The sequence below is a fragment of the Tachyglossus aculeatus genome, chromosome 5 (assembly GCF_015852505.1).
Source record: "Tachyglossus aculeatus isolate mTacAcu1 chromosome 5, mTacAcu1.pri, whole genome shotgun sequence".
Classification (NCBI taxonomy): domain Eukaryota; kingdom Metazoa; phylum Chordata; class Mammalia; order Monotremata; family Tachyglossidae; genus Tachyglossus; species Tachyglossus aculeatus.
The window spans coordinates 68,574,640-68,593,963 of record NC_052070.1 but is presented as its reverse complement, the minus strand read 5'-3'; the positions used below and the strand labels follow the sequence as shown (position 1 = coordinate 68,593,963).

The 19,324-nt window shown below is 42.9% G+C and overlaps 1 protein-coding gene across 2 annotated transcripts in view; it reads right to left on the bottom strand.

Annotated features, from left to right (window-relative positions):
- The window catches only part of TLN2 (talin 2), a 664,294-nt gene that overhangs the window by 415,762 nt on the left and 229,208 nt on the right, over window positions 1-19,324 (bottom strand). For both annotated transcript variants that reach the window (XM_038746479.1, XM_038746480.1), the window contains one exon: window positions 1,171-1,272. The gene's annotated coding sequence lies outside the window, so the exon portion shown is untranslated. The remainder of the gene's footprint in view (window positions 1-1,170; window positions 1,273-19,324) is intronic.

Below are 19,324 nucleotides of genomic sequence, written 5' to 3'. Positions count from 1 at the left end.
TTGTCCCACACTGGGCTCACAGTCTAACCTCATCTGTAAAATGGGGATTAAATGAAGCAGAGAAGTTAAGTGACTTGCTCAAGGTCACATAGCAGACATGTGAGAGAGGCAGGATTAAAACCCAGGACCTTCTGAAAGACTGTGATCCCCATGTGCAAAATGTACTGTGTCCAACCTGCTTGGGCTGTATCTACCCCAGTGTTTAGTATAATGCCTAGCACATAGTAAGTGTTTAACAAATGCCATCAAAAAAAATCATAACTATAGAAGAAATGACTAAAGGGTGACTAATAATAGTCTTCAAATTATAATTTTCTTTTCATTCCTAAAGCTGACAGGCATCTTCTGACTCCTTTGAAAAGGCTACTAATAAAGACATTAATCTTTCCTTTACAGGCTATCTCTATATAAACCCAGGTTCAGATACAGTCACTGAAGAACTTTTGTTCCCATCTCCCTAGCCAGATGTGCACCCCATTCTCCATTTACGAGGTTAATAATAATAACAATAATAATAACTGCAGTATTTGTTCTACAAATATTTGTGGTTCTACAAGACAGCAAGCTCTTCAATTACATGGAGACAACACAGAGGAGCCATGACTAAGACACAAATGTGTAATGACTATGCAGCTCAGCTTCAGCTTACTTGCTTCTTCATGGGTAAATACTTCCATAAAATAGGTAGTAGCTGGCTCATTCATACATTCTTCTGATTGAGGTTCTCAAGCACAAAACTGGTTCTCAGAAGTCACTTCCATTAGGCACTTTTTTCTCCAAACCAACAGCTGACCATCAGACAGGCAAAGGCAGAATACTACTTTTGACAGTCAACCACAGGAACATTCTTTTTATACACAAAAATACAAAATATATACAAAAATATAAGAGATAGACCGTCCTGTCATATCCAGTTCCAGATTGTGCCCTTCTCAACCCAAGTTTTTAATTCCAAGCCACTTCTGTGTGACTCAAAACTTAACAGAAACAATGAAAAGGGCTCCATGATGTTAAGAAGCATCAGAAAACGCACCGACAGCTCTCCCAAACACAAATCTCACTTGCGCTAAGGACCAACACACAACTGGAGAAAGCATCTAGGGTTACAACACTTAAATAACCGAGTCAATCCTATTCCGTACATTTGAAAAATGCTAGGCAGCTACTTACGGCTTTTCAGCAAGACAATCCAGGCTTTTAAGGAAGAACAGCAAAACAGTTCCGTGTTCCAAGAATTAGCAAAAAAATCCAGGAGTTATCTGGTTGCGGGACCTAATGCAAAACAAAGAAATGAACTGTTTCAGTGCATACGATCTAGTTATTAAAGGGGAAGAGGGCTGAGTTTCTCAAATGCTCATCTTCAAGCGTTTAGCGGATCGAAATCTGCTTTGGAAATGGATAGAAAAATTCTGGATACCCCATATAAGGCTTCAAGGTTCAGCTATTCAAAATAATCAGGGTTAGTAAAAACACTGACAATTTCCCCCACAAAGAGACCCCAAATAGTCCCATATTTGTATTCAAAAGATCATATCCTAAACAATGAGAATTCCAAGAAACCCATTTTTTTCCGAAATGCCTAATGCATTTGCATCTAAACTTTCCAATAATACGCTCTTGTTTTCTTAACAAACACTATCCTGAATAACATTACTCTTTGCTGAGGAGAAATTAAAAGGCACATTCGATGTTCATGTAATACAAAAATTACCTACCCAGATTAAAACTCCTGCTTTGCCTCAAGACAAAGTTAAATGAAACAGGACTTCCTATCGTTGTAAAGAAAAATACTAGAAGAAATTGGGAGAAATTTGAGGGATTCAAGATGTACTCACAAAAATCAAATAATTTTTTCCAGACATACAGTTTATAATGGTCATGATGTCATTCGTTCTGGCAGTTCTTTACACTAATTCTCTAGGTTATTAGTTTCCTATTAATAACCTTTTTTATTTTTATAGAAATTACGTAATTAAACCAGAACAAGCAAGTTTGCCTCCCCCATCTCCTCTGGATAGGCCAAAAGTCTATGACTAAATGGCAACATGACATATTCTACTTTATGCAATTGAGGCTCAACAGCATTTTGGAATAAGGTCTGATTATTTACTTTCATTAGGAATTCTGGGTGAAATTACTTACTCCCCTCCACACACACACAAAAAAGAAAAAAACAAGCAAACCTCAAAGACAAGTTTCAAAACTCAAAGTATAATCAAGTTGGAACAGTCTTTTATGCACATAATTTATAAATTGCCTCTCATCCATGCACCAAATGAGCACTCATGGGTTGCCCCAGGGTTTCACTGTTTATAGCGCCAAAGTTATTCATTTTTACATAACGTCATTTGGGCACTGAAGTGCTCAGCCATTTACTGGGAAATTACCCTGTAACATTCTTGAGGGCAGGGATCATGTCCACCAACTCGACAGTATCACAGAACCCCAAACTAGTCTGTAAGTTCCTTGAGGGTAGCGATCATGGCTACCAACGCTGCTATATGGTTATACTGTACTATCCCAAACGCTTAGTACAATGCTCTGCACAGAGTAATCACTCAATAAATGCAACTGATTGATTATTGTATGATATTTTCCCAAGCATTTACTCTGAAAATAGACTATAAGCTCCTTGAGACCAAGGATCACGTGTACCAACTCTATTATATTTTACTCTACAAAGTGCTTACTCCAAAACTAGACTATAAGCTCCTTGCAGGAGGAATCATGTCTGCCATCTCCATTGTACTGTACTCTCCCTCAGTGCTTTATTTACTTATAGCAATGGTAAACCACGTCTCTATTTTTACCAAGAAAACTCTATGGATACACTACCAAACCACTGCAGATGGAGGTGGGGCATTATGGGCGAGGTGTGTCCATGGCGCTGCTATGGGTTTGACACGACTCGACAGCATAAGACAACAACAAGACGCATTCTTTTAGACTGTGAGCCCACTGCTGGGTAGGGACTGTCTCTATATGTTGCCAATTTGTACTTCCCAAGTGCTTAGTACAGTGCTCTGCACACAGTAAGCGCTCAATAAATACGACTGATGATGATGATGATGATTCTCCCAGTCTGTCTCCCCCTCTAGACTGTAAGCTCACTGTGGGCAGAGAAAGTGCCTGTTTATTGTTATATTGTACTCTCCCAATCACTTAGGATAGCACTTTGCACACAGTAAGTGCTCAATGAATACGAATGAATGAAAAAATGAATGAATACTCTTCATAAGGTAGGCGCTCAATAAATACCACCGATTGATCAATCAACTACATTGGCTCTTTTTTTTTTTCATTTTAGCATTCTAATTTATCTGGAACAGTGAAGTAGTTATTAAAGTAAATATACTACATACAACTGCTACCCTCCAAAACAGTCAAAGATTCTGTGCCAGGGCATCAAAATCCTTTGCCAAGATGAGGCAGTACAGTACGTCATTTATTCTTCTTCTTGAGAATATAGTCACCACCTCTCACAGCACTAAGTGATGCTGCAAGTTTCAACCTATGGAGTTTAGACACCACCAGACCAGATGAATGCCAAAAAAGCAATTTTGCCTCCATTTTGCCTTTAAAAAAGTCTGAGCAGCTATCAAAATTTTCTACAAAATCCATCAATCCCCTATTAAAAACTGAATGATTTCTATTATTGCCCCTTCCCTTTAAAACATTCTTTTAGGTAAGTCACTCACTTCTCTATGCCTCAGTTACCTCATCTGTAAAATGGGGATTGAGACTGTGAGCCCCGTGTGAGACAGGGACTCTGTCCAACCCAATTTGATGGTATCAATCTCAGCACCTGGCGCGTAGTAAGCGATTAACAAATACCATTATTATTATCATTACAATGTCTGGCACATAGTAAGCACTCAAATGCTACAAATAAACCTTCCCTCCCATCATATTAAATACTTGGTCAGTTCTGCCTATAGACATCCTGGAGTTTTGGAAGACATGGAGAAATTGAATCTTTGTAGCAAATAAGGAATGAACAATAGTCTTTTTTTCCCCCTCCTTTGACCATGCCTTATCTCCTGCTTGCCTGAAGCACGTGGGCTTGAGGCTCAGCCTCCAAACAATCCTCAGTCCTATTCACTGACTTGGATGATGTAAAGGAGAAGCCGCTAACTGGTTTTATAATTTATCTATGGTGTGTATTAAGCACTTAGTATGGCCCCAAGAAAAGGCTCAGGCCTGGGACTCAGAGGACCTGGGTTTTAATCCCAGCTCTGCTCCTTGCCTGCTATATGATAATCAGTTGTAGTTATTATTATAAATGAATTCTATTTATTAAATTGTAGTTGGGTGTGACCAGTGACTTAACTTCTTTGTTCCTCAGTTTTGTCATCTATAAAATAGGGATTAAATACCTGTTCTCCTTCCCTCAGACTGTGAGCCCCAAATGGGATAGACACTGTGTCAGATCTTTTATTATATCTACCCAGTACTTGGCACATGCATGTGCTTAACAAATGCCACATTATAATGACTGCTAAAATCCTCCAGGAGATGCCAGTTCTGATACTTTTAAGCAGCAATTGGCCAGAACTTGGCTCCAGGATAAGAAGAGGTCCCAGAACAGCTATTCCGGGCTGGTGGCTTCTAGTTCCCATGGCCAACTAGTCACTGTGGTTGCTGGCTTCCTTCCCACTGACGACCTCAATCTTTGCCACTTCCCTGCCCCCACCATAAGCTCCTTATGGACAGAGAACATGTCTACCAACTTGATTATATTGTATTCTTTCAAGCTTTTCGTACATGGCTCTGTACATAGTAAGGGCTTGATAAATACAACTGATAAAACTCACTGGCCCCCAGAACAGCCACTACATTCCAGTTTGAAGGGGGGGGGGGGGGGCTGGGTTTTTTTTAATCCATCAAAGCAAAATTAACAAAAATAAAACCCAAACTTTTTAAACAATCAAACCGGACCCAAGCCCTGCCCCTTACAGGACTCACAAACTGAGTCGGGGGTGGGAGGGGAGTGGGGGGGCAGAGATCTTAACACCATTTTACAGGTGAAAAAACTGAGGACCAGAGAGGTTAAAGTCACAAAGCAGGTCACGTGAAGAGCTGGTATTAGAACCCAGGCCTCCTAAATCTCACTCCCAAGATTTTTTTTTTTAATATTTGCTAAATGCTATGTTCCAGGAACTGCACACTAAGTCTGGGATATATACAAGATAGGGTGGACCAGCCAATGTCCCCCATGGGGCTCACAGTCCTAATCTCCACTTTACAGATGAGGTAACTGAGGCACAGAGAAGTTAAATGATTTGCCCAAGGCCACACAGCAGACAAGTGGCAGAGTGAAGATTAGAACCCAGGTCCTCTGATCCTCAGGCCTATGCACTTTCCACTAAGCCAAGCTGCTTCTCTTCCACTTAGACCATAAAAAGTTGTGACTGCTAGCTGACTCATCCCTAGCCATGTGGGTGAAAGCCAAGACTGGCAACTATCCTGTTGTCCTAAGCATCTCTTGGGAGCCTCTCACAAATTGAATACTGAGCTGGAGAGAAGGTTGGTCTGATCACTATGGCATGAATTATGTTCTCATGCATTTAATAGTGAGCCTATTTGTTAAGCACTTCTTGCTTGCCAATCGATCATGTTTACGGAGTACTTACTGTGTGCAGAGCACTGTACTAAGCACTTGGGAGAGTGCAATCCAACAGAATTGGTAGAAACATTCCCTGCCGACAACAAGCTTAAAGCGGCAAAGCCAGGATTAGAACCCAAGTCCTTCTGACTCCCAGGGATATGCTTGATCCACTACACCAGCTGTGTCTATGTCCTTGGGAAAATGTAATAATAATAATGATAATAATAATTGTGGCGCTTCTTAAGTGCTTACTATGCACCAGGCACTGTCCTAAGTACTGGGGTACAGACAAGCAAATCGGGTTGGATACAGTCCCTGTCCCACATGGGACTCACTGTCTTAATTCCCCTTTTACAAGTGAGGGAACTGAGGCACAGAGAAGTGAAGTGACTTGTTCAAGGTCACACAACAGACATATGTGACGGAGCCAGGATTATAACCCAGGTCCTTTTCATTCATCCAATCATATTTATTGAGCGCTTACTGCATGCAGAGCACTGTACTGAGTGCTTGGGAAGTACAAGTTGGCAACATGTAAAGACGGTCCCTACCCAACAACGGGCTCACAGTCTAGAAGCTCCCAGCTCTTCTGCGTGTCAGCTGTGTGACCTTGGGCAAGTCACTTAACTTCTCTGTGCCCCGGTTACCTCATCTGTAAAATGGGGATAAACACTGTGAGCCCCATGTGGGACAACCTGATCACCTTGTATCCTCCCCAGCGCTTAGAACAGTGCTTTGCACATAGTAAGCGCTTAACAAATGCCACTAATATTATTATTAGAAGGTCCTTCTGACTTCCAAGCTCGCGCTTTATCCAGTAGGCCACACTTGATCTCCAGGAACTCACAATCATGTACTTCTCCTAGTTACTCTGCCACTGACCGCAGCAATACTAGGATGGGGGCAGGTGTGAGAGGCACAGGGGTAACATTGCAAAAAACGGTGGGTTTGATTTGATCTGTTGGCCAGACTGGTCTGGGTACCACATTCCAGACCTCTGAACAATCTTTTCATTTAACCTTATCTTTCTCCTATTTGTAAACGACTTTATGTCCGTCTGAGGACAGGATCCCCGTCTCCTAACTTTCTCAAGCACTTAATTCAGGGGTCTGTACACAGCAGGCACTATATAAATACCGCTGACTGTGGGAACGGGGACTTGACCTGATCATCTGCATCTACCCCAGCACCTAGCACAGTACTTGGCATATGGTAAGTATTGCCTAAACACGGTAACTAACTATAAAAGGGGAGTGATAGCACCGCAGAGATCTGGAGAGGAACAGCTGATGGAATCGTTGTTGATCAGGTTCTACGTGAATGCCAGCGTCCCAGGGTGGAGGCCTGCAGGGTTTCCTCAGGAAGGTAAGGAGGAGAGAGCTGGCTGCGGCCCAGGCAGGGCCTGAGGGGAGTGAACAGGCCAACCGACTCCGCCAAGGCTGACGAAACCTCTGCTTCCACGGAAAACCGGGAAGCCCTACTGGTAGTAACTCAGTGTTTGCAAGGCCTAATCAATTGGATTTATTGAGCGCTTACTGGAGGTTGTATTAAGCGCTTTGGAGAATATAATACAACAGGCTTGGTAGACAGGTTCCCCTGGCCACAACAAGTTTAAAATTTGAAGAGCTTTGGAGTCTTCTGCTTTGGGCCTAAGGTGACCCCAAGGGCAGTCCTGTCCACTGCCGATTTTGCACATTTGGCAGCAGAAAGGGAGTGGTGGGGCACAGCTTCTTCCTCAAAGTCTAAATCAATCAATCAATGGTATTTATTCATTCATTCAATCGCATTTATTGAGTGCTTACCATGTGCTGATCTTTTAGACTGTGAGCCCACTGTTGGGTAGGGACTGTCTCTATGTGTTGCCAATTTGTACTTCCCAAGCGCTTAGTACAGTGCTCTGCACATAGTAAGCGCTCAATAAATACGATTGATGATGATCACTGTATTTAGCATTTGGAAGAGAATACATTCATGCAATCGTATTTATTGAATGCCTACTGTGTGCAGAACACCGTACTAACCACTTGGAAAGTACAATTCAGCAAAAAAGAGAGACAATCCCTCGTCACTCAGTGGAAAGAGCCCAGACTTGGGCATCAGAGGTCATGGGTTCTAACACCGGCTCCGCCACTTGTCAGCTGTGTGACTTTGGGCAAGTCACTGAACTTCTCGAGGCCTCAGTTACCTCATCTGGAAAATGGGAATGAGGACTGTGAGCCCCCCGTGGGACAACCTGACCACAATGTATCTCCCCCAGCGCTTAGAACAGGGCTTGGCACATAGTGAGCACTTAAATACCAAAATTATTATTATTATCCCTGCCCACGTGGGCTTAGAGTATAAACGCAACAGAATGAGCAAACACATTCCCTGCCCATAATTAGCTTCCTGTCTAAAGGATTCAGTGTTGTCCTACCCCGATCTTCATAACATTGACCTGATCTCCGTTTCAAACCCGCTTCCATCTATCCGGGCATGATAGGAGGTGGCAGGCATCAGCCCATTTGCCCTAATGAGTTTGAGGCAGACTAACACACTCCGTGAATGAAATTTTCCCAGTTAATATGTTGCCATACACTCTTGCATCCATCTTCTCCAGTTGCACTGTGAGCGGACAGTTGTTGGCCTTATTAGCATCAGTGCCTTCCCTGGTCCAGACATCAGATTCCTCCCTGAACCAGTCCTGCTGCTGGATTCACAGGCACTAGATAATTTTGTAAGGACTGACATGTATCAGATAATTTCCCTCAATCTTTGAGCACCACAGAGCAGCACTAGATTGTAAGCTCCTTGACGGCCGGGTCTGTGTCTGCCAAATCAATTATGTGTGTGCCTTGTACAGACTAAGCATTCAATAAATACCACTAACTGAAGGAGACTTGAGGTCAGGAATCGTCTACTAACTACTGTACTCTCCCAAGTGCTTAGTGCAGTGCACTAAGGAGAATAAAAATTCAATCATCAACCAAACCATCAACTGCATTCACTGATCACTTACTATAATTTGCAGAGCACTGTACTATGCTCTTGGGAGAGTATAACAAAACTCAATTAGTAGGCCTATTTTGTGCCCACAGTGAGCTTACAGTCTAGTGGGAAAGAACTGTCAACTCCAAATTCTGCCGTGACTCGGATTCAAACTGAGTGTTGCTGTGACCCCAATGCAGAGTACTAACTACTGTAACATCATGGTGTGCCATGGATGAGCTTAATGAATACTTCCGTTTGATCTAGAATGGGCAAGTCACAACTTCTCTGTGCCTCAGTTACCTCATCTGTCAAATGGGGTTAAGACTGTGAGCCCCATGTGGGACAACCTGATCACCCTGTAACCTCCCCAGCGCTTAGAACAGTGCTTTGCACATAGTAAGCACTTAATAAGTGCCACTATTATTATTAAATAGGGTCAAAATGGGTGGCCTCACAAGACCTCCTCCTCCAGGAAGCCTTCTACAGTTAAATCCCACACCCCAAGTTTCGGCAATCCATAGCAACTTTTCACCTTTAGGTATCTGAACCATAATCAGCACTTTATGCTTGTAATTACCCCACTATTTGTTCCATTATTTATTCTGTTTTACCCTGACATTTTTATTACCTACTTTATTGGATTATTCCCCTTCCTCCTGCTTACACTATGCATTTTTACTGGTATTTGTTAAGCACTTACTATGTGCCAGGCACTGAACTAAAAGCTGGGGGAGATACAAGATAATCAGGTTGGACACAGTCCCGGTCCCACACAGAGGCTCACAGTCTTAATTTCCATTTTACAAATGAGGTAACAGGCACAGAGAAGTTCAGTGACCTGCCCAAGGTCACACAGGAGACAAGTGGCAGCGCCAGGATTAGGACCCTGATCCTTCCCAAGTATGTACTGCAGAGCTTTGCCCTCAGCTAGTATTTGACAAATACCTTGTTTAGTTTTGTTGTCTGTCTCCCCTTTCTAGACTGTGAGCCCGTTGTTGGGTAGTGACTGTCTCTGTTGTTGAATTGTACTTTCCAAGTGCTTAGTACAGTGCTCTGCACACAGTAAGCGCTCAATAAATCTGATTTGATTGATTGAATGAATGAACCTCTGATCATCTGAACAAGGATTACTGTAACAGAGAAGTGGCAGAGCCAGGATGAGGACCTTGGTCCTTCCTGAGTATGTACCTCAGAGCTTTGCCCTCAGCAAACATTTAATAATAATAATAATAATAATAATAATAATGGCATTTATTAAGCACTTACTATGTGCAAAGCACTGTTCTAAGCGCTGGGGAGGTTACAAGGTGATGAGGTTGTCCCATTGGGGACTCACAGTCTTAATCCCCATTTTACAGATGAGGTAACTGAGGCACAGAGACATTAAGTGACTTGCACTGATCATCTGAACAAGGATTATTGTGACTGCCAACTCAACTAACTGCAAATTTCACTGACAGAATTCAGCAGAACTTCATCCAGAGAAACTACGGTTAACTGAATTATTTAGCTGGTTCTCCCTGAGCAAAGAAGAAAGAGGTTAACAAAAAGTTCCCTGAATCATCGGCATGAGTAATTAGGCAGGAAGAAAAATAAACTTTTCATCTGCTAATTACTTCCGGTGGAAACGCAGCCACAACTTCTGGATGAGGTTGGCGCGTAGAGTGGGAATCTCCAGCAGGGGCCAAAGGAAAGGCCAGTGGGAAAAGGTCCAAGAAAGTTCGAAATGGACAGAGGAATGGGGCATCTGAGGAAAACGGGGATACCTCTCTCTCATGGAGAAGAATGGTTGGGTCCACTACGAAGCCCAGATCATACTGGTTGGCCCTAGGAGGACCAGCAGAGAGACCCTGGCCAGTGACCATCTGCAGGAACACATCCAGAGTACCCCACTGGTGGCTGCCTATTAGCCCTGCAGCAGGAGCTGAGCTGGACCTGCCCAAAGTACAAGCAATTTTAATCTGGATTGGCTGGATTAGACTGTGAGCCCACTGTTGGGCAGGGACTGTCTCTCTATGTTGCCAACTTGTACTTCCCAAGTGCTTAGTACAGTGCTCTGCACACAGTAAGCGCCCAATAAATACGATTGATTGATTGGTTCCTGTCAAATGGCCAACAGCACGCATATACGCACAGACACACACAGGAAAAAAAAAATTATGGGTCAAATGGATAGCATTTGACGCATGTTGGAAGTTACCCAACACAGGCAGGTGCAGGAGAAAGAACATGGGATGTTCCTGGAGCAAGCAGCCTGAACACAGGAGGCACAAGAATGGTACAATTATCTCCTGGATTTGAGAGCGCACATTTGGCCTGAAGTACCCAATTCTCCGAGGGACACAGTTCCCCAATTATTATTGGAATCAGCAGGCCGGGTATTCCTTGATAACCACACTAAACTCCACAGCAGTTCGGTGAAACACCCTTATCCGGGTTTTTACCGTTATCAAATATGCCTTGACAATTATACTTATTTAGCAGAGGGTTGAGAAATGACCCAGAACATATTGAGGTGTCAATAAGGGTCATAAGATAGCTAGCTCTCTTCCTCCCTTCAAGGCCCTGCTGAGAGCTCACCTCCTCCAGGAGGCCTTCCCAGACTGAGCCCCTTCCTTCCTCTCCCCCTCGTCCCCCTCTCCATCCCCCCCATCTTACCTCCTTCCCTTCCCCACAGCACCTGTATATATGTTTGTACATATTTTTTACTCTATTTATTTGTACATATCTATTCTATTTATTTTATTTTGTTAGTATGTTTGGTTTTGTTCTCTGTCTCCCCCTTTTAGACTGTGAGCCCACTGTTGGGTAGGGACTGTCTCTATATGTTGCCAATTTGTACTTCCCAAGCGCTTAGTACAGTGCTCTGCACACAGTAAGCGCTCAATAAATACGATTGATGATGATGATGATGATAAGAACAGAAGAACAGAATGGAGAAGCAGTGTGGATCAGTGGAAAGTGCAAGGGCTTGGGAGTCTGAGGTCATGGGTTCTAATCCCAGCTCCCCCACATATCTGCTGTGTGACCTTGGGCAAGTCACTTAACTTCTCTGAGCCTCAGTTACCTCATCTGTAAAATGGGGGTTAAGACTGTGAGCCCCATGTGGGACAATGTGATCACCTTGTATCCCCCCCAGCACTTGGAACAGTGCTTTGAACATAGTGCTTTGCACATGAGAAGCAGAGTGGTTCAGTGGAAAGAGCACGGTCTTTGGAGTCAGTGGTCATGGGTTCAAATCCCGGCTCCACCAGCTGTGTGACTTTGGGCAAGTCACTTCACTTCTCTGTGCCTCAGTTACCTCACCTGTAAAATGGGGATTAAGACTGAGAGCCCCCCGTGGGACAACCTGATCCCCTTGTAACCTCCCCAGCTCTTAGAACAGTGCTTTGCACATAGTAAGCAATTAATAAATGCCATTATTATTATTATTATTATAGTAAGCACTTAATAAATGCCATCATTATTAATTCCAAGTCATCTAACTTCCTTGTCCTTTCCTAACCCCTAGAAGATACCATGTTTGCCAAGTAACCAGAGATTTTTCTTTCCCTGGTGAATTCAATAAAGGGGACTCACCTCTGGAGCTGCAATGTAGAAGGATAAAATGGCCCTTTTGTACTAACAACTGATGTAAATTTGGCCGACAGATCTCAACACTTTTTGCCAGTAAAGAACTCCTTCCAATTTGCTAGTAATCTTTTCCACTACTCTCTAGGCTTCAATCTCCCTAGATAAAATCTTCCATTTGAATAGGAGAACACAATGGTATCTGATCCTGAAAAGAAAGTTTCCAACCGGTTAAGAATCAAGTGATTGAGAAGGCCAGGCCTAAGGGGGAAACAACTGGGACCTCAGAAGAGAAGATCTGCCTGCCCACTTCGGAGTATGGCATAAACACACATCACAAAGGGCTTTTTTTTTTTACATTATACTGGAACAAAATGACCTTAGCTCTTTCCTCTCCTATTCAAAAGTGCAAAATTAACAACTGCCACTTGGAAGGAGAATTATACTCAGAGAAAAGAAGTCCAACACTGCTCATTTAGCTCAACACTGTCTCCACCAAAGAATGACTCCACTTTGGGAAAGAGATTCCAGAAGAATTCGATGCTTGACCCAGACTGCAACTGACCGCTGTTCTCAGCCAGAACTTCGAAGACCTGGCTGAAAGCCTTGGCAAAAAGCGGGGTCCAAGCTCATCCGTGGAGAACCAATTAATCACCAAATAAAACTTAAATTTCTTTTAAATCAAAGACTTCGGAAAACAGGGGTTTTCTATCACTTGAGACACGAAATGCAGCATGAGAGAGCTAACTTCAGTGACCAAACGCTGTACTTGGCAACCACCGGTAATTCCCCATATCCGGAGCAAGAAATCAGTCAAAACAATTTGAAGACACTGGAATGCCAGACAGAAAAATAGGTCCAAATGAAATGAGGATTTTTTTTTTTCCATTTTTCTTCTGTTAGTTCAGACCTCATACGGATGGAGGTCTTCTCTCAGCAACTACTTCCTGGAGAGAGTTCACATGTTAGTTTTAGCTTGCATCACAAACTGCCTGTTTTATAGGGGAACTAGACTTAACACAGATCTATTGCCATGTGTACCCTAAAGAAGGCATAAATCAGAGAACAGGATGGCTCTCTGTATTCTACTAGTAAAAAGTGAGACTACACTTATGCTGCTACTGCCCTTAACCCAGCCCAATTTTAAACATTCATTCAATCGTATTTATTGAGCACTTACTGTGTGCACAGCACTGCACTAAGTGCTTGACAGATACCCCAAGGGCTGCCTGAAGGAATCCTTTTTTTATTTATTGTTTTCCAATAGTATTCATTAAGCACTTACTATGTGCCAGGCACTGTACTAAGCTCTTGGTAGATACAAGCTAATCAGTGGACACAGTCCATATCCCAAAAGGGGCTCATTCATTCATTCATTCATTCGTATTTATTGAGCGCTTACTGTGTGCAGAGCACTGTACTATGCGCTTGGGAAGTACAAGTTGGCAACATATAGAGACGGTCCCTACCCAACAGCGGGCTCACAGTCTAGAAGGGGGAGACAGACAACAAAACAAAACATATTAACAAAGTAAAATAAATAGAATAAATATGTACAAGTAAAATAAATATATGTACAAGTAAAATAAATACAGGATTAATTCCCATTTCACAGAAGACGTAACTGAAGTACAGAGAAGTTAAGTGACTTGCCCAAGGCCACAGAGCAGACAAGTGTCAGCTGGGATTACAAACCAGGTTCTTCTGGCTCACACACCTGTACTCCATCCACTAAGTCATGCTGCTCCCAGGGCCAGAAAAATCTCTTTAGAGCAATGATTTCCTTGCCTCCCCCTCTGGACTGTAAACTTGTTATGGGCAGGGAACATGCCTGCTAATTTTGTTGTATTGTATTCTCCCAGTGCTCAGTACAGTGCTGTGCACACAGTAGGTACCCAATAAATACCATTGTTTGATTAAACACAAACTACATTTGGCCACACTGCTCACTTAGTTTAACACCCATGTCGGGAATCACCACCCTTTGGTTTCCAGTATCAGAGGCCAATCCCTGCCTAGGCATGGAGGTCAGTATTCTTAACAGAGATCTCTCTAAATCAGGGAGACAAGCCAGGCACCCTGCCCTCAATCTCTGATGCCAGCCTCTGGACTGATCCATTGGCTGCTATTAAAATCCTATTCATTCAGAGACCCACTTTTTTCTTCCCAAGATGCTTGCGTTTTTTCATCTCCTTGTACCAGAAATTGAGTCCATGTTCCACAAATGGGCCTGATCCAGTAACCATATTTACTGATATAATTGCCCTATTCTAATATTTGAAGAAATAAAAGCTTGCTTTATGTACCAATCAATCACTGGTATTCACTGCATGCTTATTAGGTGCAGAGCACTGTACTAAGTACAGGGGAGAGTACAGTTCCCCGCCTAGAAGCAGCAATAACTAAGCAGAGATGGGGGTTGAGGAGGAGGAGCAGAAAGTTGAAAACACAGCCCCAACGGAAGGAGGTGGGGAGAGTTAATTCATTAAGACTGCCATAGGAGAAGCATTAGAGCAACAACAGCGAGAAGCAGCATGTCCTAGTGGATAAAGCATTGGGCTGGGAGTCAGAAGGAACTGGGTTCTAATCCCAGATCCACTACCCGTCTCCTGTGTGAGTTGGGCAAATCACTTAACAGAGCTCCTTGTCTTCCCACCCAAACTCTATCTTTCCCCTGACTCTCCCATCACTTTGGACAGCACCACCATCCTTCCCGTCTCACAAGCCCGTAACCTTGGCATTATCCTTGCCTCCTCTCTCTCAAACCACTTTTTCAATCCATCACTAGATCCTGTTGGTCCCACCTTCACAACATCACTAAAATGTGCCCTTTCCTCTCCATCCAAACTGCTACCACATTAATACAATCACTCATCCTAACCCGCCTGGATTACTACATCAGTCTTCTTCCTGACTTCCCAGCCTCCTGCCTCTCCTCACCACTCCAGCCCAAATTTCACTCTGCTGCCCAGATCATTTTTCTTCAAAAACATTCAGAACATGTCACCCCACTCCCTCCTCAAAAAACTCCAGTGGGGTTGCCCATCCAACTTTGCATCAAACTAAAACTCTCACCGTTGACTTTAAAGCACCCCATCACCTTGCCCCCTCCTACCTCACCTCACTTCTCTCCTGCAACCCAGCCTGCACACTTTGCTCCTCTAATGCAAACCTTATTGCCCTACCTCAATCGCCTATCTCACTGCCAAGTCCTCTGTCAACATCCAGCCTCTGGCCTGAAACGCCCTCCCTCCTCAAATCCGACAGACAATTATTCTGCCCCATTACAAAGCCTTAGTGAAGGCAGATCTCCTCCAGGAGGCCTTCCCAGATTAAATGCCTCCCCCCAATGCTTTCCTCTGCTCTCACTCCTTTCTGCGGTCACCCTGACCTGTTTCCTCTGTTCTTCCCCTCCTCCCAGGCCCACATCACTTACATACATATCTGTAATTTATATGTATATACACTTTCATACATTTTAATGTCTGTCTTCTCCACTCCAGACTGTAAACTCGTTGTGGGCAGGGAATGTGTCTGTTATTTTTGTATTGTACTCTCCCAAGCATTTAGAACACTGTTCTACACACAGTATGCGCTCAATAAATACGACTGAATGAATGAACTTAACTTCTCTGTGCTTTGCTTCAGTTACCTTATCTGTAAAATGGGACAGAGACTAAGTTCAACCTGATTAGCTTGTATCTAGCCCAGTGCTTAATACATTGCCTGGCACATAGTAGGAACTTAAATATAATTTTTTAAAAAAGTGCGGGAGAGGTAATTCATAGAGTGCCCATTGTATGCATGCAGCCCTTGGGAGAGTGCACAAAAGGAAGAGAGTCTCAAGTGGCCTCTTACTTTCTTCCTTCTCTCCTTTTCTTCTCTTTTTTTCCTCCTCCCCTTATTCCTAGACTTAATTCTTATAAAGCTCAGTAATAGCTCCAATCCTGTTTTAATGTTGCAAAAAAAGGGAAAATATTCATTCATTCAATTGTATTTATTGAGGGATTACTAAGCGCTTGAAAAATACCATACAACAATCTCCCCAGGTTCAAAGCTTTATTAAAATCAAATGTCCTCCAAATCCCCTTCTCTCATCTCCCTCTCCCTTCCTCTTCACCTATGCACTTATAGCTGTACCCTTTAGGCACTAGATATTCACCCCTCCCACCCCCATTTTAATTTATTCTAGTTTGTCTCCCCCTCTAGACTTTAAGATCCTCGTCAATAAGAAACGGTTCCATTGTACTTCCCCAAGTGCTTAGTTCATACCTCTGTACAGAGTAAGCATTCAATAAATACCACTGATTCATTGATATTTCCTGACAGAGGCTGTAAACTGGTGTTGAACTAGAGGTATTCAAGATAAATGGTGACTAGTCCTTGTATAAGTTGAGACCTCACAGAATTTATACAAATATTCAAGCTTCTACTAGAGAGAGGGTAGACTAAGACTATGTGTGAGTTACTCAGGTGTGAGTTACCCAAATCTGAGGGAAATCCTGTTTGTGATTAAGAGTGGTGGCATCTTCCAGTTCCAGATCAATCAATCAATCAGAACAGTGCTTGGCACATAATAAGCTCTTAAATACCAACATTATACTGTGTGCAGAGCATTGTACTAAGCGCTAGACTGTAAACTCATCGTGGGCAGGGGGCATGTCTGTTACATTGTTAAGTTTTCCTCTCACAAGTGCTTGGTACAGAGCCTTGCACACAGTAAGTGCTCAATAAATGCGATTGCTTAGAAAAGTACAATACAACAGAGTTTGTAGACCTGTTCCCTGCCCACAACAAGCTCACTTAACGATCTGGGGGGATCCATCTTGTAGAACAACTAATGATGGACCTCAGGAAGGCAGCCCACATACACGAGCTTCATAATAATAATAATAATAATAACAATAATAATAATGGTACTTGTTAAGCGCTTACTATGTGCAAAGCACTGTTCTAAGTGCTGGGGGGATACAAGGTGATCAGGTTGTCCCACGTGGGGCTCACAGTCTTACTCTCCATTTTATAGATGAGGGAACTGAGGCACAGAGAAGTTAAGTGACTTGCCCAAAGTCACACAGCTGACAAGTGGCAGAGCCGGGATTTGAACCCACGACGTCTGACTCCAAAGTCTGGGCTCTTTCCACTGAGCCATGCTGCTTCTATACATATCACCAGAAGGAAGCATTTAATTAACCAAATGAATCTGCCGCACTTCTATTTCCTATTCCCTTAAATTCATGACTTTCTCTGGAAAACTTATCTAGGGGGACTGAAACTCTTGGATGCTGAAATTCTGAGCACAGTAAAGCGCATATGCAATTGAAAACCGGAGAGTCAGTAAAATTCCTTTGGAGTGGAATGTTTTCCTTAACACATATTGCATTTGGCCACACTGCTTACTTAGTTCAGGGATTATGTTTATAAAATTCCCTGAGTAGCGGACTTCCTCTATATTTTTCAGGCTTGATTAGGGTGGCATTTGGTTTTTCCTTGGTTCAGTTGTTATAAAGTAAGCAGTATTAACGCTAATCCTACACAAACTGAGAGAAGCTGAAACTATAGCTCTGATGCTTAGATATCTGAATACAATCAGGAAGTAATATCTGACCCCAGCCTCCAAGGCTCTAGAAATCTTTCCCAAAGCCCAAATGAAACTCATCTGGCCCCGAGTCAGTTTCACAGACATACCAAAAAAGAAAAAGCACCACCCTCCCCAACTTCCCTGAAAACAATTCTTAATTATTTTTATTGTGTCACATCTCAAATTCAGATTTTGGAGTCAGAGGAGGGTTGCCACAACCCTTGCTGTATCTGAAGCCATCTTTTTGTTCCTCTGATCCAAAGTTGCTTTATTTTTCACTGCCACAGAAGAGGGGATTGTTTGATCCCAAGCCTCAGAAAGTTTTCCTCGTAATGTTAACCTTTTTAGAAAGGAAAACAATAGCTAAATGACAGACTATCCAAATACGTCCTGCAACTTTTTCCAAATGAGGTGAATTCCCATTTGATAAAGAACAGCCAAGCCAGGAAGCTTTCCCAATTCCAGATCCCCACTCACTCTCCTGGGTTGTGTAAAGACTCAGTAAAGTGGAAAATGTTTGAGAATCTAAAGGAGTAGAAAAATGGCAATCTACAAAAGGAGGTTCAGTGTTCCTTCACATCTATTTTCTACTTTTTTCTATTTTCTTGGGCAAGAAGTCACAACTTCTCTGTGCACCAGTTTCTTCTTCTGGAAAATGGAGGCTTAATGACTGTTCTCCCTTCTCAGACTGTGAGCCTCATGTAGGAGAGAGACCATGTCTAACCTGATTATCTTGTATCTCTAACTGCTCTTGGTATGGTGCTTGGCATGCAGCAAGTGCTTAACGAATGTAATATTATTAATAAATACTCAGTGGCTGACCCAAAACCTGAACTTGGACTCACCTTTAAAGTGAGTCCTCTAAGTAAAAGCCAAAGGTGTCTTTGCTCCTCCACCTCAGGGAACTCGTGAAAATGTCCCTTGTCCCAGATGGCTCAAATCGATCAGTTTTCCTGCAACTCCAACAGACATTCCCAAACTCAGACTGTCTCACTGCACATGCCTAACCAGCTCACGCACCCCACACTTCTTACTCACACTAGAATCTGACTTCACACTGTTCTATATTTAGGCCCTTTTTACTTTTAGCTTTGTTGGTGTGCATTTCTCCCCAAGAACACATTACAGGAGGAGGAATGATGAGGGGGTGGTAAGCTGACTCTCTGATGAATCTTGTTCTCCCTCTGAATTTCTAAGTTTTTCCATTGAGGGAGTAGATAGGGTCAGAAATCCCCTCCAAATCAGGACCGTTTGCTAAATCTGAAGAACAATCGGTTCCACTGGAAAGCAGACAATGGAGTCGCAATATGATCACAGACTCTCAAATCGTATATCAAGAAACATAAGTAACTGAAGATCAATTTTGCTGCTGTTACCCATCTTCGCCACGAAGCCAACGTACTGGCTCACCATCTTCAACATGTGTGGATCCTGAACCCAAGTCGACAATCCCATCTCAGCCAGGCCCAACTGAATTTCAAGAAGGGCTCCTTGAAATTTGGATTGTGCACGTGCAGTGGTGACCTTGCTCAAGTTCTGAAGCCTCGCTGTCATTTAATTCATTCATTCATTCGTATTTGAGCGCTTACTGTGTG